Source organism: Rhinoraja longicauda, chromosome 4 (genome assembly GCF_053455715.1).
Source record: "Rhinoraja longicauda isolate Sanriku21f chromosome 4, sRhiLon1.1, whole genome shotgun sequence".
Classification (NCBI taxonomy): Eukaryota; Metazoa; Chordata; class Chondrichthyes; order Rajiformes; family Arhynchobatidae; genus Rhinoraja; species Rhinoraja longicauda.
Genome location: NC_135956.1, coordinates 52,354,900 through 52,381,471, shown reverse-complemented (window position 1 = coordinate 52,381,471; position 26,572 = coordinate 52,354,900). Strand labels below are relative to the sequence as shown.

Genomic DNA, 26,572 nt, shown 5'->3' with positions numbered 1-26,572 from the left:
TTGACTCGTCCATCAAGGAATGATTTCTTTCTATCTACACTATTTAGACTAATTTTAATTAGCTCCATCAAGTCCCCTCAAAACCATCTCTGTTTCAAGAACCACCCGGCCTTTCCAAGTCTCTCCACATAACTGAGGTCCCATTCATTCATGAATTTAATGAGTCTCTTCTCTATTTTAACCGTTTTTGCAACTTGCCGTCCACTTTTACTGATCAACGCACGTATGCCCCCTTTTTATTTCTTCTACCTTAGAGAGTATTATATGTGATTTATTTTGGCTCTTCCCATTATTTTTACCAAAATGTAATATTTCATATTTCCAGCATTAACCTTCATCTGCCATCCATCTGCCCTCTCCACCAGTCTCTCTTTATCTACTTGAAGTATATTGCTATCTTTCTTTGTTACCAAGTTTTGTGTCATCTGCAAAGTTGGAAACTGTGCCTTCTACACCCCAGTCCAATTCATAAATATACCTTTGGAAAATCAGTGGTCCTAATACTGACTTTGAGGGATCGTCACTGTACACTTACTTCATTCTGTAAACAACCTTTCACTATTGCTTCCTGTTCCTGTTACTTAGCCAGTTATTGCTCTCTGCTTCCGAGTTTTCTTTTATTCCATGACCTTCAGTTTTGATGATAATCCTTATTAAACCTTCCAAAAGTACATATATATCAGATCAGATTAATTTCCTTCATCAGCCTCAGTTATTTAATCACATACTCTATGAATTTAGTTGGACATAACTTACCTTCAGTAAATGCATGCTAGCTTTCTCTAATCAATCCATATCTCTCATTGTGTCGATTCTGGGCACCATGTTATAGGAAAGATGTTGTCAAGTTGGAAAGGATACAGAGAACATTTATGAGGATATTGGCAGGACTCAGGGTTTTTTAGGGAGAGGCTGAGCAGGCTGGGACTTGGAGCACAGGGGGATAAGAGGTGTGCAGATTCATGAGAGGAATAGATCAGGTCTATTGCCCAGAGTAGGGGAATTGAGAACCAGAGGACATAGGTTTAAGGTAAAGGGGAAAAGATTTAATAGGAATCTGAAGGGTAACTTATTCACACAAAGTGTGGTCGGTATATGGAATGAGCTGCCAGAGAAAGCAGTTGAGGCAGGGACTATCAAACATGTTTAGGAAACAATTAGACAGCTACATGGGACAGATTTAGAGGGATATGGACCATATGCAGGCAAGGGAGACTAGTGTAGATGGGACATGTTGATCGGTTTGGGCAAGTTGGGTCAAAGGGCCTTGTTCCACACTGTTTGACTCTATAATTCGAAAAGTTACAGTTGACGCTATCTCTGGTTGTTACTCTTCCCACTACCAGGTTAAATGAGGTTGTAATTACTCAATTTAACTCATACAATTTTTTTTCGATAAAAGGTCAAACATATGTAATTGTCCACGCTCCAGTCATCACTCGTAAGCTATAGAAGTTTGGAGCATTATGATTAGTGCCTCTGCAATAAATAGCCCTCACAATTTCTCTTGGCATTCTGAGAGGCATTCCATTTAGATCAGGTTCATACACTCTAGGTACAGATGGCTTTTTCCAGTGTCAATAATTTTTCTAGTCTTTCAAGAATAAAATCTTCCTTTGCCGAGACTCCTGTCTGCATTTTTTTTTAGCAAAAGGACACTTGGAGATATTTGAGACCTCTACGTGTTCAAAAATGTGTTGTGTCCGACACACAGAGGGATCAAAGGGGCCTGGGAAAAGTTGGCAATTATTTCAAAGGAATTGGAATGCAGAAGTGAGAAGTAATGTTTCAGTTCAGATCCCCATTTGGAATGTTGCATTGAGTCTTCTATTAATGCATAATATATGCCAATTCTGTCAAAAAACATTAGAGAGAGTAGCTGCCCAATATAAACACAGCAGATCAGGCAGCATTTATGGAGACAGAAATAGTTAATGTTTCAGGTTGATGAACAGAACAGATCTATTTACTTCCTTTCATGTACTAGATGCTGAATAAAGAAATGCAAAGTGATAAGACTGGCTTACTGTTTCAACTGCCAAAATAATTAGAAATAAAATGAACAAGAAAGATTCACCTTTCTGAAAACAATGCATCTGTGAACACAAGAATATTTCTTGACAGAATTGGCATATACAATGCATTGATAGCTTCATGATTGCATGCTAAATGGATAAACATTTATTTTATTGGGCATGGTCATAGTGTAAGTCACACTGCCAAATATTTTGCATCGCAAATAAATTGCTGAAGTTCTTGCGACTTTTGATGTTGCAAATATATTCAATTGATTGGATCTGCATTGATTTGTTTTACTATTTGTCCCTTCTGCTATATTAGGTTTACAGAGTTAGATATAGAGTAATCTAACAGGTATGGTGCCGGTAAGTTATTCAAGACCAGACTGCGATTAAAAAAGTACAAGCAAGACGCAAGGCAGTGAAACACCTTTCGATAAGTTGTGCAAAACCAGTGCCTCCTTCATCTTGCCCAAGGAGCTTGTTGTGGTTTCAATCATGTGAAGAGCAAATAATGTGTTTCGTCTACATAGCTTGAACTGAGAAATTCTAGCCTTAAAATGTCGAGTTTAGGTCTAAGTTACCCACATGACATGAATATAGATAAACGTCAACCTTTTTCATTCAACTGTTTTGGTTCTCTCACAGCTCCAAGAATGCATCTGCTTTGATTTTTCACCTGATAAAGGACCCTTCATGTAGTCTTTCTTTTAAACAAATTCTTAATCTTGTATCATATGTGTAAATCTTTGCACAAATGTAGTGTTCACTGATGTTAATTCTATATTGTTTGCTTGCGGTAGAGGACCATGCGGGTTCATTTCCTTGAAACATGACCAAGCGAATGCAGGTTGTGAGTGAATTCCAATCAATTCATTGAACCATAGAAACATAGAACAATAGGTGCAGGAGGAGGCCATTCGGCCTTTCAAGCCAGCACCGCCATTCAACATGATCATGGCTGATCATCTAAAATCAGTACCCCATTCCTGCATTTTCCACATATCCCCTGATTCCTTTAGCCCTAAGAGCTAAATCCAACTCTCTCTTGAAAACATTCAGTGAATTGGCTTCCACTGCCTTCTGTGGCAGAGAATTCCACAGATTCACAACTCTTTGGGTGAAGAGGTTTTTCCTCATTTCAGTCTTAAATGGCTTACCCCATATTTTTAAACTGTGACCCCTGGTTCTGGACTCCCCCAACATTGGGACCATTTTTCCTGCATCTAGCCTGCCCAATCCTTTAAGAATTTTATATGTTTCTATAAGATCCCCTCTCATCCTAAATTCCAGTGAATACAAGCCCAATCGACACATTCTTTCATCATATGTCAGTTCCGCCATCCTGGGAATTAACCTAGTGAACCTATGCTGCACTCCCTCAATAGCAATAATATCCTTCCTCAAATTAGGAGAACAAAATTGCACACAATACTCCAGGTGCGGTCTCACCAGGGCCCTGCACAACTGTAGTAATTGTTTGCTCCTAAACTCAAATCCTCTCGCAATGAAGGCCAATGTGCCATTAGCTTTCTTCACTGCCTGCTGCACCTGCATGGTTACTTTCAGTGACTGATGTATAAGCACACCCAGGTCTCATTGCACCTCCCCTTTTCCTAATCTGACACCATTCAGATAATAATCTGCCTTCCTGTTCTTGCCACCAAAGTGGATAACCTCCCATTTATCCACATTATATTGCATCTGCCAATGCATCTGCCCACTCACCCAACCTATCCAAGTCTCCCTACAGCCTCATAGCATCCTCATCGCAGCTCACACTGCCACCCAGCTTCGTGTCATCCACAAACTTGGAGATGTCACATTTAATTCCCTCATCTAAATCGTTAACAGAAATGTAAGTAACTGGGATCCCAGCACTGAGCGTTGCGGCACCCCACTCGTCACAGCCTGCCATTCTGAAAAGAACCTGTTAATTCCTACTCTTTGCTTCCTGTCTGCCAATCAGTTCTCTAACCATCACAATACCCTACCCCCAATACCATGTGCTCGAATTTTGCACAATAACATCTTCTGTGGAACCTTGTCAAAGGCATTTTGAAAGTCCAGATACACTACATCCACTGGCTCTCCCTTATCCATTCTACTTGTTACATCCTCAAAAAAATCCAGAAGATTAGTCAAGCATGATTTCCCCTTCATAAATCTGTGCTGACTTTGACCAATCCTGTCACTGCTTTCCAAATGCGCAGCTATAATATCTTTCACAATCGACTCAAGCATCTTCTGCACTACCACTCTAAGGCTAACTGGTCTATAATTCCCGTTTTCTCTCTCCCTCCTTTCTTAAAAAGTGGGGTTACATTGGCTACTCTCCAGTCAACAGGAACTAATCCAGAGTTGAGGGAACATTGGAAAATGATCACCAATGCATCCACGATTTCTAGGGCCACCTCCTTGAGTACTCTGGGATGCAGACAATCAGGCCCTGGGGATTTATCTGCCTTCAGTCCTAACAGTTTACATAACACCATTTCCTGACTAATGTGGATTTCTTCCTCCCTCCCACTAGATCTTCGGTCCCCAGTATTTCTGGAGATTGTTTGTGTCTTCCTTAGTGAAGACAGAACCACTCATTTAATTGTTCTGAAATTTCCTTGTTTCCCATTATAAATTCACCTGTCTCTGATTGTAAGGGACCTAAGTTTGTCTTCATTGAGCCATAGAGACATCACAAACAATAGCAAAAAAAGACTTTTTAGATTGCCTGATAAAATGTCCATTTGCCACAAAGAAGATTACAATTTTGGAACATTTGGTTGATTATTCAGCTGCAGAAATCTACAGAAGTTCTTCTAAAATGTAATAATGGGTAATTACATAATTATAATTTTGCACAATAATTTTTGCACAACAATTGCACCGTGGGAGACACGGTGGCGCAGCGGTAGAGTTGCTGCCTTACAGCAAATGCAGCCCCGGAGACTCAGGTTTGATCCTGACTATGGGTGCTGTACTGTACGGAGTTTGTACGTTCTCCCCGTGACCTGTGTGGGTTTTCTCCGAGATCTTCGGTTTCCTCCCACACTCCAAAGACGTACAGGTTTGTAGGTTAATTGGCTGGGCAAATGTAAAAATTGTCCCTAGTGGGTGTAGGATAGTGTTAATGTGCGGGGATCGCTGGGCGGCGCAGACCCGGTGGGCTGGAGGGCCTGTTTCTGCGCTGTATTATGCAAATTGTTTAGAACCCAGAATCTATCCATACCCTGGTTGAGGTCTGGTCAAGTGTAAAGCTAAAACTCAACTGAACCATGGCAAATCTAAACAGGAAGTGTGCACAATACATATATATGGTCAGGCCCCATTGCGCTCATGTCACCTGGTCATCAAGTAAATAAAGCATTGTCCCACAGTCTATTTATAAAGAGATGGCCTGGTCATTTATAATCCCCTTCCAAAGACCTGCCTTTTTGTTGATGGTTGGGTTACATCCAATTTGATTTGGGAGCCAGTCTTCATTACTTCAACACAAGAACTAAACCCATTTCCTCCATACCTCAAAATATGTTATACTTAAGTAGGGACCTCCAGTACACCACCTGTGACACAGGTGTGGGAAAATAACTGCAGATGCTGGTTCAAATCGAAGGTATTACAAAATGCTGGAGTAACTCAGCGGGTCAGGCTGCATCTCAGGAGAGAAAGAATGGGTGACCTTACGGGTCGAGACCCTTTGGTAGTAAACCCCCCAGGAACCTGAAAGATCTTCAGGTGATTGATCTTCCAGGCTGGCTGAAGTTCAACCTTTCATTGCTTTTCACTGACTGGCAACCCCAATACTCACTGTTACCTTTTGGTGGAGAGAACATTCTCTTCAACTCCATACCAACAAACCTTTGAGTAGAATGTAGCTGCTTCACCCAAGCACAATGGGACTTTACTATATGTGCTATGTTTGGGTTGGGTTGGGTCAGGCCTTGCCTTTATTTAGGTCAGGATGATATACTTTGTGTTACCACAAGTGTTCATTATTCTTCATCAAGGGTTAAAACTCTTTGGATTCAGGTTTGGTTTTCATCGCAAATCCAAGCAAAACATTGCCCAGAGAGAAAAAAAAAACCCAGGGCACTGAAAGCAGCTGCTAAAGGCTGTTTTCAAACTAAAACATGGATTAAAATAATTCACAAACTCTCACCTGCTGCTTATTTGGGTATTATGGCCTCATCACTCATTAGAGTATAGCATTGCTGAATTTCATACTCTGGTATGGTGCGATTGACAAACGCATTGTGTAAATTCATTGACACACACCTGAACCTAGCTCTTTGGGGTCCTAAAGCTGACCTTAGTTCAATGGTAAGTTGTGAAGAGGACACAAGGAAACCACATAGGAGTATGGATAGGTTAAGTGCAAGAGCAAAAGGCATACAAGGTGGGAAAATGTTAATCATCCCATTTCACAAGAAAAATGAGATGGTCCAATATCCCAAGGGTGGGTAATTGCAGAACTGTGAGATTCAGAGGCAGATGATCCTGGGTGGAGATTTATGCAGAGAGTCGCCTGGGATATTCAGGGGATGTTTTGCAAATGGCAAAAATGACGGTATAGGTTTGGGTTTGGGTTTATTAATGTTACAGTGAAAGCTCTGTTTTACATATTATCTAATTCAATCAGACAATATTATATAAATACAAACAAGCAAAACTCAAGTACAATAGATAGAGTGAAGGAAAAGAAACAGAGTGCAGAATATAGTTCTCAGCATTGTAGCTCAACAGTTTCAGAGACAAAGTCCAATGTCTGCAAGAGGGAGAGGAGTATCAGACTGTACCATAAGTTAAGGAAGGATTGTTCAGAAGCCTGATAACACAGGAGAAGAAGCTGCTCTCGAGTCTGGTATGCACATTCATGTCTCTGTATCTTTTGCCCGGCGGAAGCAGGAAGATGAAGGAGTGACCAGGGTGGCAAAGGTCTTTGACAGAATGTACTTTGGGAAGCTCACACCATTATTGTTTATTAATAGGACGATTGCACACAAAAATAGGAAGGATATGCTCAATATAACATCTGAACTTTTGTGCACTTTATTTCAGGAAGGATATTAATGCATTGGAAACGGTTCAGAGAAAGATTACTTGACTAATGGAATGAGTGGGTGTTTTGAGGAAAAGTTAGTCACCTTAAATTTGTATCTTCTATCGTTTTGAGTGAGAGGTTATTTGAATCGAAGTCCTGAGTGGTTTAGACACGCAAACAGCACTGGGAGCCCTGAACATCAGCATATCCACCTGTGACAGTCTGCAGATTACACACAGGACTCTCTCCAAGCACCCTGGAACACAGAGAGCCGGGGTGTCTGCAAATCCAAAGAATAAAGAGTCGTGGGAGCCGGGATTTACAGTAATTCTTCACTATCAACGTGCGTTTCCACACACAACCTGCGCCAGTTTAGACTTGGAGCGTAGAAGAGGTAATTCCTCTATTTGTTACAATGGAGAGGAACACCTTTATCTGATTGAGAACTTATTTCGAGATATTTGAATGCGTTCATTTGTTTGCTTCCAAGTTTATTTGAAATACTATTTTGCACATTGCCTATTTTCACTGTGAAGATGCAACAATTGCAACAGAAATTGGGAGAAAGTGCCCGCAATAATTATCGGAGGCAGCGATGGGCATGCATGCAGTTTCGCATGGGACGCGAAACTTTGCAGCGCCGGTTTATGCACCGTGCCAGTGGCGTGCAGCGCACACCTGAACCCGGGAGGTCGCGCGCTGTGTGGGGTCTGAGCAAGCGCGCTCCCCGGGTAGTGGCGCACCTCCCGACCCCCCCCCCCCCCCCCTCCCCGGGGCGCGTCAGTGCAGAGGCAGGCAGAGGTGCAGGCTATGGGTTGGACTCCGACAGGGGTCGGCAGCAGTAGGACTGAAACACAGTGCTGAGGGAGTGCAGTGCATTTCATTGAGTCCTGACAGACGAGTGCATCAGGGATTAGATGCAGAGCAGATTTGCAGAGGACAATTGGCGTTGAAAGTGAGGGGAGAGAGAGAGAGAGAGAGAGAGAGAGGGACACAGGACAGATATACAGACGAGGAGATAGAGGCTGTGCAGAGGGGCAGGCGAGTAGATGAGAAAAACTGAACAGTGCAAAAGGAGTGCAATGCATTGAGTTCTGAGGGATCAAGGACTACATGTACAGGAGACTCGCAGGGGATAACCGGCGGTAAGGTGAGGGAGGAGAGAGAGAGAGAGAGAGAGAGAGCAAGAGGAGGAGAGAGTGACTGTGCAGACGGCGACAAGAGAGCGACTAAACTGTAAGCACCGAAAACCTAGCAGGGAACAGCAGCAGCCAAAGCCTCTGCACTATTCACCGAGCCAGCATCCCAGAAACTCGTCTTTAACAGTAAGTGTGTAACTATCTGCAAAAAGTTCTTCTTCCATTCAAAGCTCACACTTTGTGGTAGCTTGGATGCTAATCAAGTGTTTTGGTCTTTCTTTCAACAATGTTGTATTATATGCTCCATTGCCATATAAATTGGAATAAGTTTATTCAACATATTATTTTGCCAATAGTGATGTATTTGTCGACACGAGTTTTGCTGCAAGATCAGTTGTAAGCGTAAGTACTATTCATCTAAAGACAAACTGCTGGAGGACCTCGGTGGGCTCAAGCTCAAGATTCCAGCATCTGCAGTCTCTTGCGTCTCCATTCATCCAATGTTGCTGGCTGCAATCAACTGTACAAGTCCCAACCCATTATTTCCGTTAAGATTTGTAACGATTCCAGCTTCCGTTTGAGTAATTCAAGTTGATAGTTTGATGAATTAGTACAGCTTCCTGAGATGTTATCAAATGAATTAATTAACATTTGAAAGATTTATTTCTGTTATCATCAACATACTGCTGCTACAAGATGTGACTACATATTTTCAGCAACCAGCCTTTCTTCCTAATACAGCACCGTGGAAGTTTTTCTCTTTCAAGGTATTTCATAAGAGGAGGGTCGGAAGCGGGTTTTATACCTACATTTTAACTCAAAGTTGGCTCGATTTATTTTTCACAAATACCAAGCATTGTAAAGTGTAAACAATTCTTGATTAGCTTTCACTTCGAAAGAGAAGTCATGTCAGAATAAAGGCAGTGCGAGGGATTTACATCAAACTTTAAAAGGCATTTGATAAGGTTCCAAGTGAGAGACTCGTTGCAAAAGAGAATGTGATGTCACTAAAACGATGGCGCTGCATTGAGTGACGTTCTGGAGGCAATCAGGCAATTATCAGAGGTGTATTCGCATACCTTCAATACATAAAGGAGAAGAATGAGGCAGAGTGTTGGAGAAGTGTTTGCTTGGCAAATTCAGATGTTTAGGATTAGTTTACTGAAGCTATGGTGTAAGTGTTGAAGCAATTAAATTTGGCGATATATCCCTAACTGAAGATGTGCAGATATCTCCTTGGATGGGAACTGATTAAAAAGATAGTGTGGGTGGCTTAATCTTCTATCAGCAAGTGCAAGCCTGATGGGAGAAACAGCATTTAGCATGATAGGACATGGGAGGCAATATTTATGATATATTCCTTTATTCGTCCCTCACCGGGGAAATTTACAGTAGCAAAGTGGATAGCAAGAGAGCAAGAGGTCATTCATTACCTCGTACTACACTGGAAGACCTCGTACTACACTGAAGTAAGCATGTGAATGGATAAAGATAAGGGTGAAGTTTCAGCAGCAGATGAGTTGGTTAACACTAAGGTTAGATAATGGTTTGGAGCTGGTAATAATGAGTTCTGAAACTCGGGATCAAATATGGCACTGGTCAGTGTCAGGAAACTGCCAGGAAGAGGCATAGAGCTGGTGGGTGGACAACAAGGTTCCTGACAGGGACAAACAATAATGGTGTCTGTGTTCCCAATATAGTGGTTCCCTGGGTTACGGAAGTCCTTATTTATGGAAATAAGACTTTATGCAAATCCTCTAATATGTTTTTTAAGGATTTTTCAAGGTTCCAATTTCAAATTTTCAAGAATTAATCAACTGGATAGAGTGTATGTTGCTTTAGTTTCATTACGGGTAGAGTAATGGTGAACATAGAAAACATTCAATGCAATGAAAGGATTACAGAAAGTTTGTGCAGAGTTCTACAATGTGGATACGATTCAAAACAGCTAACAGCACATGCAATACTGGAATAATAAAGGGAAAATAAAGTTGTACATTAGGAAGAACAGGCTCAAATATTCAGGCAATGATTTTTATCTTATTTTGGGGGAAATTATTTGTTTCTAACTTACGGATAAAACACTTCATGGTCAGTTCTCAGGGATGGAAACCTAAAGTAACCCTGGTACTGGCTGTGCTTAAACAGAATAAGATTCTACATAAGAGAAGCTGGCAATGCAAGCAGATAGAGATGTAAGGTGGAGAGCATATGGTATGCTTACATTCATTGGTCCAGGCGCTAAGTGTAAGGGTCAGGAAATCATGATGCAGCTTTATAAGACGCTGGCTAGGTTGCATTTGGAACATTGCATGCAGTTCTGGTACCTCCAATACATAAAGGATGCGGAGGCTTTGAAAGGGTGCAAAGGAGGTTTACCAGAATGATGCCTGGATATGATAATATTATCTACAAGGGGAGGTTGATCAGACTTGGATTGGTTTTTCTAGAAGGTCAGAGGTTGAGGGGAGACCTGATGGATATATATGAAATTATGTGAGGCATAGATTAGGAAGACGGTCATTTTCCCAGGATGGTAATATCAAATACTAGAGGGAATACTGTGAAAGTGGCAAAGATGTGTGGCCCATTTTTTTTACACAGATGATAGGGAGTGCCGAACGTTGATACTGTGGGTTTTGGTGGAGGCAGATAGGATAGTGGCATTTAAGGGTCTTTTAGATAGGCACGTGGATATGTAGGGAATGGAGGGATATGGATGACGAGCAGGCAGATAAGAGTTAGTCTTGGCATCATGTTGAGCACAGACATTGTGGGCTGAAAGGCCTGTTGCATCACTGTACTGTTCTATGTTCGATATAAATGATGGTGGTGGTGTTGGGAGAGGTGAAGATGAGGTATACACATGGAATCTTATGCCATGCTATTTATTAGTGTTTTTAAGGAACAGCATAAGGCTGGGAATTATGTTGGCCATGGACAGGTCTCTGCAGGACACCAGGGATAACAATCCTGGTGATTCCCTGGTGAGCACTGTAAAGATGAGCATGCTAGCAGGCAAGAGTAGATCCAATCCCAGGCAGCTGGAATGTAACAGAGAGACTTTGGAAGTGGATGGAGTGTCTGGTTGCAGTTCATGAGGGAAGATTACTTTGGTTATAATCATTGAGGATTGTGATTAGTGCTGTTCATTAGCACACCAGGATGAATCCTTCAATTAGGAGCATTCAAGCAAAGCATTTCGGGGAAAATGAGGAAGAATTTGAGATTTCCAGAGTGTTCAAAGACATTAATGAGATCGGAGATGTGATGGCAATTTGTTAAGATAGAAAAAGCGAGAGGCAGTTAGTTTGCAGAGAGAGTAGATGATTGCAAGTCAAAATCTCAGCGCCACATTGCCCGAGAAAAGAGAACTGTTAACAATGTCAGCCAGAATGGGGAAAGGAAAGGAACATGGGTGATGGACAGTTCAATGGGAATAGGACGAGAAACAGGGAGCTTGGGGTCTCGTAGACAAGATGAAGGTGTGTGATGAAGAGTGGAGATGAGGAGGAATTTCTTTAGCCAGAGAGTGGTGAATCGTGGAATTCATTGTCCCAAATTACGGTGGAGGCCAAGTCATTGGGTATTTTAAAGCGGAGATTGATAGGCTTTTGATTAATAAGAGCGTCAAAGGTTATGGGGAGGAAGCAGGAAAATGAGGTTAAGAGTGAAAAATAGATCAGCCATGCTAGAATGGTGGAACAAAACTTGATGGGCTGAATGGCCTAATTCTGCTCCTGCATTCTGTTTACTTTTGTAAATCAGCACCTGCAATTCCTTGTATTTAAGATGTGTACAATTGAAGAGACACTCAAGACAAGTTGGGCTTATTGTCCTATGGACAATGACAGGGTGGTACAGGTACAATGACAATCTTGCTTGCAGCAGCATCACAGCATGTAGTCGACTCAGGCAACACACAACATAAATTACACATCAATTATACTAATTCTACATTCTCTGGAAAAAAGACTGCAAAGAAAATAAAACATTTATGCAATACTCTTATTAGGAATCACCTTCATGGTAGTTTTAGAGGTGGTCTGCAGTTTTCCATTACTGATGTAGGATTAGTTCAATTAGTTCAGATCAGTTCACGGACAGCTTGGTAAGAGCGTTGCTTTTGAAAGGACTCATTGGAAGTTAGATCTTGATCGGGCAGGTTGGTAGCTGCAAGAATGTTGTGACAAGGGTCAGAGAATTGAGCTTTTGAAAGGGTTTTTATCGGCACTAAGCGCAGATGAAAAGTGGTTTGGGAATAACAAGATGGTAGAGGGTGATACAAGGAAGGGAAAAGAGATGGCCTGTGATTATGTGATTATGAAAGTGAGACTGTGAGGCACCAGCGAGACTGAAAATATGTGGAGTTCTCATGGAGGAAGAGGATAGGCATGTGGCAATGGCTGTGGTGATCTTGCAGGCTTATCTTGTGTCACTGTTTAGATATTTGGTGTACACCAATCTGTTTGATCTCTGTCAAGGCTTTAGTGACAGATGTGGACTGCAGGCTTGAAAAAAGTAAATAAACTTCCTAAAGGACGAAACTTTGCTTCCATATTTTTATTAGTTAAGATATAACATATTGGTGAAGAGTAAAATAGACTCAAAGTCAAGCAGGACCCAAGAGTAACTGTCTACATATTTAAAACAAAATGTGGAGAGACAGAAAGTCTAACAATAATATTCTTGTAAAAAGTCATGAAAACAACAATTGCTAAAATAAGGCTTCATTTGACTCAAACATAGAAATTGGAAATATTGTGAAATTCTGTTGCATTTCTTTGCTGCATAAGACACCAATGATGCACTTGGCGATCTCTCCCAATTAGTGCTCCTTTGTAAAGTTTAATGAGAAACTTGCTGAACCTGGAGACACCAGGAAATTAAAAAAATATAAAATTGGTGCACTTGTTTAAGCATAAATTCAACATAAAGCTACGCAAAGTCATGCAAAGGTTTAAGTTTGATTTGTGACATTTGGACAGGTACATGGATAGGAAAGGTTTGGAGGGATATGGGCCAAATGTGGGCAGGTGAGACGAGTGTAGATGGTGTATCTTGGTCGGCATGGAGAAGTTGGGCCAAAGGGCCTGTTTTCATGCTGTATGACTATGACATTCTATGATGAAGAAATGCTAGTAAGACAGTGAATAAATCTGCAGCTGAATTGCAAGATTGAAGTTATTGCAACACAGTCTGTCAGATGCTAAGGAACAAGTTAGTGTGTGGAATTGATAATAACTGGATTCAGAGACTGTTTTATTAAAGGTAAATTTGAACTTTGAGAACACACTAAAAATTGCCCCAGCAGGGGAATCAACAAACAATAACATGCTGGTCTTGCAAGTGCAACCAACAATTTCATGCAGTAGCAGACTCAAAGGACAAGTGGCCAAAAGCTTTGCTCCAAACCAAATCCACATAATTTCAAAAAGGCAAGTACTGTAAAAGCTGTTATGGCCAGGGAGTGAAACATTTGTTGTCTGAAGACATAAGAAACTGCAGATGCTGGAAGTATTCAGCGGACAGTCAGCACCTAGGGAAGAAATGAGCAGGTGACATTTTGGGTTGGGACCATTCTTCAGGCCAATTGGAGTAGGGAGGAGCAAGTTGGAAAAGATAGGTGTGGGCGGTACAAAACCTGTCACATGATAGATGGATACAGGTGAGGAGGCTTTGATTGGCAAGTGGTCGGAGCAATGTTCATGCCAAAGTAGCATATGAGGTGCTGTTTCTCCAATTTCCCCTTGGCCTCACTCTGGCAATGGAAGAGGCCAGGAACAGAAAGATCAGTATGGGAATGGGAAGAGGAGTCATAATGGTTAGCAACTGAGAGATCCTGTAGGCTTTGGCGGATTGAGCACGTGTTCAGTGAAATGGTTGCTGAGTCAATGTTTGGTCTCGCCAATGTATGGGAAGCCACATCGGGAGCAACGGAGGCAGTAGATGAAGGTGAATGGAGGAGGTGCATGTGAATCTCTATCTCAACTGGAAGGACTGCTGGGGTCTCTGGATGGAGGTGAGGGAGGAGGTGTAGTGACAGGTATGACGTACAGGTATGTAGGTATGTAGGTATGTAGGTTAATTGGCTGGGTAAATGTAAAAATTGTCCCTAGTGGGTGTAGGATAGTGTTAATGTACGGGGATCACTGGGCGGCACGGACTTGGTGGGCCGAAAAGGCCTGTTTCCGGCTGTATATATATGATATGATATGATATTGCAAGGGGAATGAGCTGGGGAGATGTGGTTGGGTGGGATTATATGAGAAACTTCCACTCTGCCCTCAAATTCATTTGGACTATATCTGATGCCTTTCACCATTTTCTCGATCTTTCCGTCTCCATCACAGGGGATAGACTGTGTACAGATGTCTTTTACAAACCCACTGAATCCCAGTTACTCTTCCTACCTTGTCTCTTGCAAGGACGTAATACCTTACTCTCAATTTCTCCGTATCCACTGCATCTTATCACAGGATGAGGCTTTCCATCTTAAGACATCTGAGATCTCCTCTTTCTACAGTAAACGTGGTTTTCCACCCCTGCTGTTGTGGATGGAGCCCTCACTTATGTCTCCTCTGTGTCTCGCAGTTCTGTTGTCTCTTCCCCAGATGGAACAATGTTAGAGTTTTTCCAAGTCCTCGCCTTTCACCCCACCAGCCTCCACATCTGACACATCATTCTCCAACATTTCTGTCACCTTCAACATGTTCCCATCGCCAGTCACATTTTCATGGTCCCATCCCTTTTCCCTTCCTGTAATTCCTTGATTCACTCATCCCATCTCACCCAATCTGCCCTCTCCCCATGCACTTTGTCCTACAACTACAGGAGATGTAACACCTGGCCCTTCACCTCCTCACTCACCTCTATCAGGTACACCTCTATCAGTGCCCCTTGCAGGTGAGACGTGTTTATGAGCACCTATTCAAGCCTGATCTACCCCATATGGCCTCAGCTCCACCAAGCCTAGAATAAGCTGGTGTTTCGCTAAATAATTCTGCTACATCCAACAAGGCCTACTGAAACTTGCAGATGATAGCCATTTTAACTCTCCTTCACATTCCCATACAGACCTTTCTGTCGTTGGCCTCCTCCACTGTAAACTGAGTGCACGTGCTAACTGGAGGAGCAGCACATCATATTCAATTTCGGTTGAAACATAGAAACATAGAAAATAGGTGCAGGAGGAGGCCATTTGCCCTTCGATCCAGCACCGCCATTTATTTGATCATGGCTGATCATCTACAATCAGTAACCTGTGCCTGCCTTCTCCACATATCCCTTGATCCCACTCGCCCCTAGAGCACTATCTAACTCTCTTTTAAATTCATCCAGTGAATTGGCTTCCACTGCCTTCTGTGGGAGAGAATTCCACAAATTCACAACTTTCTGGGTGAAAAAGTTTCTTCTAACCTCAGTTTTAAATGGCCTCCCCTTTATTCTTAGACTGTGGCCCCTGGTTCTGGACTCGCCCAACATTGGGAACATTTTTCCTGCATTTAGCTTGTCCAGTCTTTTTATAATGTTGTACGTCTTGATAAGATCCCCTCTCATCCTTCTAAACTCCAGTGAATACAAGCCCAGTCTTTCCAATCTTTCCTCATATGACAGTCCCTCCATTCCAGGGATTAACCTCGTGAACCTATGCTGCACTGCCTCAATAGCAAGGATGTCCTTCCTCAAATTAGGAGACCAAAACTGCACACAATACTCCAGATGTGATCTCACCAGGGCCCTACACAACTGCAGAAGGACCTCTTTGCTCCTATACTCAAATCCTCTCGTTATGAAGGCCAACATTGCCATTAGCTTTCTTCACTGCCTGCTGTACCTGCACGCTTACTTTCAGTGATTGGTGTACAAGGACACCAAGGTCTCGTTGCACTTCCCCTTTACCTAATCTGACACCATTGAGATAATAATCTGCCTCCTTGTTTTTGCCGCCGAAGTGGATAACCTCACATTTATCTACATTATATTGCATCTGCCATGCATCTGCCCACTCACTCAACCTGTCCAAGTCACCCTGCAACTTCCTAACATCCTCTTCGCAGTTCACACTGCCACCCAGCTTTGTGTCATCAGCAAACCTGCAACTTTGTGTCATCTACAAACTTGCTTACAACCTGATGGTATGAACACTGAATTCTTCAATTTCAAGTAATCCCCACACCGCATTTCTCTTACTTTGCCGCACCCCCTACTTCTTCCCAAATGTGGTCCTATTTCTCCCAAATTCCCTCAGCCCCTCCCAGTCAATCTGCTCCATCTTACACTCATTTCCCATCCCTGGGTCCCCCAATTCCTTTTTATAACCCCTCCTTCCCCTCCCCTCTTCCCCTTCCACTCACATCCCTCACTCTGGCTATACATTTCATTCCTCCTGTGCTCTCCTTATCTGACATTCTTTTGTCTCCTTTTCACCTCTATTCTTTGTCACTTACTCCACCCATCTGTCACCCCCCCCAACCCCTTTCACCTGTATCCTAACACTTGTCCTGCCCCCACTTCTCTTTTCCAGATTTCTCCTCCCTATTCCAATCAATCTAAAGAAGAGTTTTAATCCAAAACATTGCCTGTCCATTTCTTGATGATTGTTGGTTTTGGCAAGAATACTGTCACAGATGTATTTTAAAAGTCCGCATTGCCAGAGCTTCTTGGAATAGGCATAAAATTTAACAAACAAGTTGAAAGTAAGAAACTAAAGAAAGGCGCTGAAAATTTCTGGTTCGATCATTCGCACCATGTAAAGGAACAAGTGAAGACTGTAGTACAGAGGAAGTGTTCAGAATATTTAATGAGAAAAGTGCTGACAAACCTGGCATGAAACAGATTGATAGTCATGATGATACTGTGTAGCGTTACACAAGAATACAAGAAAATAGGTGCAGGAGTAGGCCACTCAGCCCCTCAAGCCTGCCCTGTTGTATGACCACACTGATCAATGCTGGCCTTGATTCCTCTCCCATGGAAGTTCCCCATAAGCCTTAATTCCTTGATCTATCAAATGTTTATCTCTCTCCACCTGAAATATGCTGAATGATCTGGCCCTCAACTCCCCAGAGAATTACAGAGATTCACCTCCTTAAGGTGAACAGCCGGGAGTGGTAGTGCATGTTGGCACAAACGATGTCGGAAAAAAGGGGATGAATATTCTGCAGCGTGACTTTAGAGAGCTTGGAAAAATGCTGAAAAGCAGGACCTCCAGGGTGGTTATCACCGGTTTGCTTCCAGTTCCTCGTGCTGGCGAGAGCAGGAACAGGGAGATACAGGACCTGAATGTGTGGCTGAGGAACTGGTGCAGGGGGCAGGGATTTAGATTCTTAGATCACTGAGATCTGTTTTGGGGTAAGGGGGAATTGTACAAAAGGGCCGGATTGCACCTTAACAGGTGGGAGACCAGCATTCTGGCGGGCAGGTTTGCCACTGCTACACGGGTGGTTTTAAACTAAATAAGGGGGGGGGGGGTGAAATGGGATAGTCAAGGATGGAGTTAAAGGGAAAGAGAGTAAAGGGATAGTTAATGACCCCAGAATTAACGGGAAAGAAAGCTCACAAAGGGATAGGAGAGTATGGCCAAGTGTAATAGGGATCGATGTGAAAGTGGAGATGAGTAAGGAATTGAAAGTATTGTATATAAATGCGCGAAGTACAAGAAGTAAAGTAGATGAGCTTGAGGCTCAGTTAGAGGTTGGTAGATATGACATTGTGGGGATTACAGAGACGTGGCTGCAGGAGGATCGGGCCTGGGAACTTAATATTCAGGGTTATACATCCTACAGAAAGGACAGGCAGGTGGGCAGAGGCGGTGGGGTAGCTCTGCTGGTGAGGGATTCAGTCCCTTGCGAGGGAAGACATAGGGACTGACGAGGTAGAGTCTGTGGATTGAGTTGAGGAATTGTAAAGGCAAGAAGACACTAATTGGTGTTATCTACAGACCTCCAAATAGTAGCCCGGATGTAGGGTGTAAGATGCAGCAGGAGTTAAAACTGGCATCTAAGAAAGGTAATGCCACTGTGGTGATGGGGGATTTCAATATGCAGGTAGACTGGGAAAATCAGGTTGGTTCTGGGCCCCAAGAAAGAGAGTTTGTAGAGTGCCTCCGAGATGGATTCTTAGAGCAGTTTGTAATGGAGCCTACGAGAGAAAAGGCAATTCTGGATTTAGTGTTGTCCAATGAACCAGATGTGATAAGAGAACTCGAGGTAAAGGAACCGCTTGGAGGTAGTGATCATAATATGATTAGTTTTAAACCGCAATTTGAGAAGGAGAAGGTTAAATCGAAAGTGTCAGTGTTGCAGTTGAACAAAGGGGACTATGAAGGCATGAGAGAAGAGCTGACCAAGGTACACAGGAAAGGGATCCTAGCAGGAATGACAGTGGAACAGCAATGACAGGAATTTCTGGGCATAATCCGGAAGACGCAGGATCATTTCATTCCAAAAAGGAAGAAAGATTCTAAGGGTAGTCGGAGGCAACCGTGGCTGACAAGGGAAGTTAGGGATGGAATAAAACTAAAAGAAAAGATGTATAGCACAGCAAGGAGTAGCGGAAGCCAGAGGACTTTCAGAAAGCCTTTGATAAGGTCCCACACGGGAGATTGGTGACTAAAATTAGAGCACATGGTATTGGGGGTAATGTGCTGACATGGATAGAAAATTGGTTGGCAGACAGGAAGCAAAGAGTAGGAGTAAACAGGTCCTTTTCAGAATGGCAGGCAGTGGCGAGTGGAGTGCCGCAAGGCTCGGTGTTGGGGCCGCAACTGTTCACCATATATATTAATGATTTGGAAGAGGGAATTAGAAGCAACACTAACAAGGTTGTGGATGAGACAAAGCTGGGTGGCAGTGTAACTGTGAAGAGGATGTTAGGAGGTTGCAGGGTGACCTGGACAGGTTGAGTGAGTGGGCAGATGCATGGCAGATGCAGTATAATATAGATAAATGTGAGGTTATCCACTTTGGCGGCAAAAACAAGGAGGCAGATTATTTTCTCAATGGAGTTAGGTTAGGTAAGGGGGAGGTGCAGCGAGACCTTGGTGTCCTTGTACACCAGTCAGTGAAAGTTGGCGTGCAGGTACAGCAGGCAGTGAAGAAAGCTAATGGAATGCTGGCCTTCATAACAAGAGGATTTCAGTATAGGTTCTTCTGCAGTTGTATAGGGCCCTGGTAAGACCACATCTGGAGTATTGTGTACAGTTTTGGTCTCCTAATTTGAGGAAGGACATCCTTGTAATTGAGGCAGTGCAGCGTAGGTTCACGAGATTGATCCCTGGGATGGCGGGACTGACATATGAGGAAAGATACAAAAGACTGGGCTTGTATTCACTGAAGTTTAGAAGGATGAGAGGGGATCTTATAGAAACATATAAAATTATAAAAGGACTGGACAAGATGCAGGAAAAATGTTCCCAATGTTGGGCGCGTCCAGAACCAGGGGACACACTTAGAATAAAGGGGAGGCCATTTAAAACTGAGTTGAGAAAAAAACTTTTTCACCCAGAGAGTTGTGAATTTGTGGAATTCTCTGCCACAGAGGGCAGTGGAAGCCAAATCACTGGATGGATTTAAGAGAGAGTTAGATAGAGCTCTAGGGGCTAGTGGAATTGAGGGATATGGGGACAAGGCAGGCACGGGTTATTGATTGGGGACGATCAGCCATGATCACAATGAATGGTTTGAAGGGCCGAATGGCCTCCTCCTGCACCTATTTTCAATGTTTCTATGTATCTTATGTGAGAATGTTTTCTATGCACCTGTTTTAAGTGACTGGCCACTTATTTGTATCTGTGTCTCCTTGTTCTCTCCTACTGGTGTAAACAGCCCGACATCTATCCAATCAAGCCACCTTAACATCGTGTACATTTGAATAAAATCACTCCCCAATCTTCTAAACTCCCAAGGAATACAAACAAACTGTTTAGGCTCTCTTAATATGTCAACCTGCTCATCCCAGGTTTTAGCCTGGTGAATACCTCCAATGCTACTACATATATTATTTTTAGGTAAGGGGACCAAATGGGCACAGTACTTACTCATGGTGTGGCCTCGCCAACAATGATGAGCCAGACTGGACATGCAGCTGGGTGGTTATAAAGCACCGCACCTGAACCTAAAAAAGGCATAGCTAATTGTGGAAACTATTATGAGTGAAAGCATTGAAGTGGTTGGAATTACTGATGTGGCAGTGAATTATTAAATACAGGTCATCACAAATTGAAGATACAGGAGACTGCAGATGTTGGAATCTGGAGCTATGAACTATCTGGCTGCAGGAGCTCAGAAGACCGACGGGGTCAGGTGATGGGAGGGGAGGGTGAAAGTGGGGACAGCTGCTGGTCGGTGCCCAGAACACGTTGCCTGAAGTGGTGGTGATGGAAGCGAGTAAAATACATCAGTCTGAAAAGGGTCTTGACCCGAAACGCCACCCACTCCTTCTCTCCAGAGATGCTGCCTGACCCGCTGAGTTACTCCAGCATTTTGTGATACCTTAAAATAGTGGCATAGGTACATTAATATGCAGGGAGTGAAGGGATATGGATCACATGCAGAGTGAAGGGATGTTTAATTTGGCATCATGTTTGACGCAGACACTGGGCCAAAGAGTCTGTTCCTGTGCTGTACTGTTCTATGTTCCAGCTTATGAGCAAACTGAACTGTGAGGAAGTAGGCAGGAGGAGATAGCAGGTAAAATATGTAGACAGATTGGTTACCTTGAAATTAGTTTGAAATAGACAAGTGCAAATTCAATCATTTAGGAATGACAGTCAATTAAATCCAAACTTGTAAAGCTATTAGCCAAGAACACACATACAAATCTTTAAAGTTGGAATCAGATGTCATAAGGATTGATAATGGGGCATTGAATACTCAACTCAAACAGCAGAATTTTTAATTTGTGCAAGCCGTTGGCAAGGCAAGGCCACAGCTGGAACCCTGTGTGTAGTTAAATAGTTCTTTTAAAAGAAGGATATCAAAGAAAGGATATCATAGGATATTAAATGGGAAGATAGCCACGTGAAATTTGGACCATGTGTACTTGTCTAGAGAAAGCAAAGGTAAGATCTATTGGAGTGTTTTGAAATTATCAAAAGTTTTGAAAGGAGAACTATTTAAAATGTTAACCAAATGATTGACAGGTTGAAGCAAAGTATAGATTGATAATGATCACCCAGAGATTGAATTAAGAGTGTAAAGTTTATGTACTTTCTGTGGGGTAACTGGAGGGAGGAGTCTCCTGTTGCAAGCAAAGAATGTCATAACACTTAAAAGGAAATTGAAACATGGAACATTATAAAACGATGTAAAGAGAAAGGGCAAAGTTCAATGGGGTAGAAATTAGCCTGGGCCTGAATAGAAGAACCTGAGTTCACCGTGAGTCTCATGAGCCTTGGGTGACATCTCTATCAGTGGACAGGATGACAGCCTGTTAAGCGGTCCAAAGCAGTGACAGTTCTAGGTTAGACATAACATGAAGCTAATGTGCGTGCTGGTCCACCACAGGTAATGAATGCGCCCAACAATTGAGCAGGAGTTTGGGAAATCGATGGAATGGATGGGGATAGATTTACCGGTTTATTGTGGGGCTACAGGCATCTTCTACTGGGTGGGACCAGGGAATTTCTTTATGTTTTTTCTTTCCACCACCCCACCCTAAGCCACAGAGGCCGCAGTGCAGGGTTGAGCTGAGCAGAGCTGGGGGCACTGAGCAGACTCACTCGCTCACTCACTGAGTCAGTGAGGCTGACAGATGGGTGCTCTTCCACCTCTCTGGTCACAGGTGCTTCTGTGATCCTCCCCAATACACTGTTTTTGCTCATTTCTGACTTGTTATGAACAGTTCTCATGAACGGAACATGGTCAGAACTTGGGGACTGTATAACAAGACTCAATTAGCACCGTGGTAATGACCAAATCTCCTGGTTTAGTAATATTGTTGGAGGGTGGGGGAACGATTTTTAAAAATAGTTCAGCAGTCGTATTACCGTCCATGGGAGCTTGCTCTACACAAATTGGCACCACATGTAAGGCATTTTGTGATTTCATGACAAGCTTTATAGAAATCCAAGTATTTCTTTGAATGTTTTCTCTATAAATACCCCGCAGGAACTTGTGGCCTGGATGGAGAAATTGCATCTTTTTTTCTTAGTCCTCTGCACCAAACTCAAGTCACCGATCACAATATAACTAATTTCTGCTGATGGAAATTAAGCTACTTGTTTCTGCTCTTTAAAGCTTTAATAAAAAACATGATGACAGCTGGCTGTCTGGAATATAAAATGTGAAAGCTGCTTGGAAACAATTTTAACTGCTACTAAGTTGGTCTTAATAAGTTGTTAACTTTTAAAAGAGAGAAAAAAGTGCATTAATCCTTATTTCTTGGCTGTTGAAAACTGTGCAGAACCAATGAGTGGAAATTGTTCATAATGCAAAGGGGATTTTTAGAAGCTTACAGTTTGCTTCAAAGGTACAAATGCACTGAATTATTTAATAAAATGGATATCCTTTGAATCAAGATTATTGTTAAGAAGATTAAGTGGACTAAATCAAACTGGAAAATGTCCAGTTTTAACCAGGCCATAAACGAAGTCCCCAAAACCCTGTGCTTCTTGCATTCCCTCCTAGAAACATTTACTCTTTACTGCGGACGTGTTTTGCTTACTGCTCAAGGCCATCTAATTCATTAGAGATTGGAATCTAGGAAGAATATTGCCTTTGTGAAGGTTTGGCAAGAGCGGAAATGCAGCTTGCATTATGCCTGACTCATCTTGAACAGTTTATAGGGGTTATGACTCTGTCTCTATGGCAGTGTGTGATCTGTGTGGATGTTCCATTCCTGTTTGTGTGTTTGTCTGTGTGTGAATCTAGTACCTTGACATTTGCTTCATACGCTGAACTTTCTGTGCATGGATTTTTCCCTGAGTTTTCACTTTATTCTTCATTGATTAAAGCTGTTTTCTTGTCATCTGCCATTGTTTCTAGGACACCTCTGAGAAGAGGTGTTAATCTTGTGCACATTTTAGCTCAACCCCTGCTAACACTGGAGATGAAGCAAGAATTTGCAAATTCAGCTGAATTCCCTTGGCAATCGAGGATACAAATAGAATGATTAATGTATTGTCCTTTGTTATTTGAGATGTTAAATGAACTTGGCATTGATGCCAAGTTGTTCAGTGAAGGAAAAGTGGTGATTGTCATACTGTCCCAAGAATCATAATTTTTAACAGGGATGCAGTTGAAATTGTACCATCCCATTTTGTTTGACAGCAGTTTTTGTGGACTGGCAAAGATAAATTGAAAAATAACAGATTAGGAAATATAATTGGGAATTCGAAAGAACCTTCTTTATTCAAACGGAAATGATAATGTGGAACTTGCTTCTTTAAGAACAGGTTGAAGGAATAGTGCGGATGCACTTCATGGGAGATCGGGCAAGCAGGTAAAGGAGATGCAATAAATGATTGCCCTGATAGATTTAGATGAGGATGGATAGCAGGAAGTCCCAAGTGGAGCAACATGCCAGCCATGGGCTGAATGAACTATTCCTTTGCACGTCTCGATATAATCCTATCTAATTTAAGTCAAGTCAAGTTTATTATCATATGCACAAGTATAGTCAGGTACAGGTAATAGGTACAATGAAAATTCTACTTGCAGCAGTCTCACAGGCACATAGACTCAGATAAACATACAAAAATATAAATCATACATAAATTACATACATTATTGTACATACATTAAAAATCTGCAATTCAGTAAAAATTAAAAAAAAACATTTTCAAAAAACAAGACATTAGCGCAAAAACACAATTAGAGAAAAAAACAGTCCATGGTAGTGGAAGAAAATGGACCATAGTATTTTGTTGCCAAGGTAGGATTAGAGTTGTGTAAATTGATTCAAGAACCTGATGGAAAGTAGCTGTGATTGACTCTGGTGGAATGGAACTTCAGGCTTTTGTACCTCCTGCCTGATGGTGGCAGTGTTTTAACGATTCACAAATTATGATCAATGTCAGAATATTCTTGTGGTGTATTATGATAAGAATCGACGAGTGAGACAGGTTAGCATACAACATATAGCTGCTTTACTTCAACACCACCAGGGGGTGTTATCAGGTATCCCACAATGCTTTATACCCGGAACTACGGCAAGGCTCAGCTGCCAAAACACAAATACTCAAAATGGTAAATACACCACATTACCCCCTTTTTAAAATGAAGGTAATCTTAAATAACTGAAATTAGCAAGTGCCTTATTACTAACAATAACCATTCCCAAAATTACTACTATGCAAAGTTACTTGTTATCACTAGAGACCCTCTTGTAGTTTTAACAAGTCTCAGTCCATCTGTGTGTTCATATTAATGAAAACAACTTAAACAACTAAACAGTCCTTCATGCCGAACATTTCCCCTTTTAAAAAAAAAAAAAATGAAGCTTAAGGGACATAGCGGTCTGGAGGCTTCCTGACCCTTGATGATCGGCGTGGACTCAGCGGCGCAGCAGCTGCAGCTGTACGGTCCACAGTCCCTGGCTCGCTGCATGATGACATGTCCTCCGGCTGTGCGGGTTGGCTCGGTGCAGAAGTGTCAGTGGTTGAGTTTTCAGTGTCCTGATCCAGTCCATCTCCCATGACTCTGAATCTCAGCTGATCTCCATGTCTCCTGTAGGTGATGTCGGTGTCTCCTCCTTGTACTTTGTAAGACACCGGTCCTGTTTGATCCACTATGACTCCAGGAATCCATTTGCGTCCTCCCCCAGCCGTATTGTATAAATACACTGGGTCATCCACTGAGAAACACCTGTCTGCTGCACGGGGGTCATGGTGAAACTTCTGCTTGTACTGTTTTTTACGAACAGCGGCTGCTGTGTCCGGACGGATGAAATCCAGACGGGTGCGCACGTGTCTGTTCAGAAACAGGTCAGCAGGTGACTGACCAGTAGTGCAGTTTGGTGTGGTGCGATACTGCATCAAAAAGATGGAGACCCTGTCCTCCACATCCATTGCGGTGTGTGTCAGCTTTTTCATTCCACCCTTGAATGACTGAACGTACCGTTCTGCCAGGCCATTCGAGGCAGGGTGACCAGGAGCACTTGTAGAATGAAGGATTCCATTCTGCTGCATGAAGTTTTTAAACTCCTCTGACGTGAACTGCGTTCCATTATCCGTGACAATGTGCTCCGGCAATCCATAAGCTGCGAACAGTCTTCTCAGTCGTGTGATAGTGGCTTGTGATGTGATGCTAGACATTTTAAACACCTCCAACCACTTGGAGTAAGCATCCCCCACCAACATGAAAGTGTGTCCCAAAAATGGACCAGCAAAGTCTATGTGTAGTCTTTTCCAGCTCTGGCCAGGAAATTCCCATGGATTCAAAGGCACCTGACGAGGCATCCTTTGCTCCAATTGACATGACTCACATGCTCTGCAAACTTGCTCCACCTCTGCATCAACTTTAGGCCACCATACGTACTTGCGTGTTAGTGCTTTCATTTTCACAATTCCTGGATGGCCAGAATGCAGCTCCTTTAAAACAGTTTTTCTCAACTTTTCAGGAATCACCACTCTGGTGCCCCACAGGACACATCCTCGCTCTATTGAAAGTTCACATCTACGCGTGTGGAAAGCTTTCAGAGTCTCATCCACTTCAGCAGGCCAGCCATCCATGACAAATTTCAGCACCTTTGACAACACGTTGTCTGTGCGTGTTGCACGTGCCACTTGGTCTGCGTTCAGTGGAGCTTGCTCAAGATGTTCAGTTAACAGTGTGTATACGCTGTCAGTGATGGCTGTGGTCCCTGCGTCGTTTGTGTCAGGCAGCGGAACTCTTGAGAGGCCATCTGCATTACCATGTTTCCCTGAGGCACAGTACTCAATGTGATAATCATAGGCAGAGAGAATTATTGCCCATCTTTGGATTCGAGCTGCAGCCATGGTAGGCAGGCTTTTGTGTTCTCCAAACAGTGTTAGCAGGGGTTTGTGATCAGTCACAAGTTTGAATTTCCTCCCCCACAGGTATTGGTGAAACTTCTTTACACCAAAAATGAGCGCCAGTCCCTCTTTCTCAATCTGAGAATATTTCTTCTCAGCAGGGGATAATGTGCGTGATGAGAAGGCGATGGGGCGCTCCTCCCCTGTAGGCATTTTGTGTTGTATGACAGCTCCAATGCCATACGCTGAGGAGTCACAGGCCAGAGTGAGAGGAAGCTTTTGGTCATAGTGCACCAGGATCTTGTCACTTGTGAGCAGCGATTTGCACTTGTCAAAAGCTTTCTGCTCTCGACTTTTCCACTCCCACGACACCTGGTCTTTCAGCAACCTGTACAGGGAAGCAAGCACGGTGCTTTGGTTGGGCATGAACCGTCCATAA

General features: G+C 42.7%; 1 protein-coding gene across 1 annotated transcript in view; it reads left to right on the top strand.

Moving 5' to 3' along the window:
* The first annotated feature begins 7,999 nt into the window (after window positions 1-7,999).
* LOC144593016 (uncharacterized) overlaps window positions 8,000-26,572 on the top strand; it is a 157,335-nt gene continuing 138,762 nt past the window's right edge. The window contains exon 1 of the mRNA XM_078398430.1: window positions 8,000-8,381. The gene's annotated coding sequence lies outside the window, so the exon portion shown is untranslated. The remainder of the gene's footprint in view (window positions 8,382-26,572) is intronic.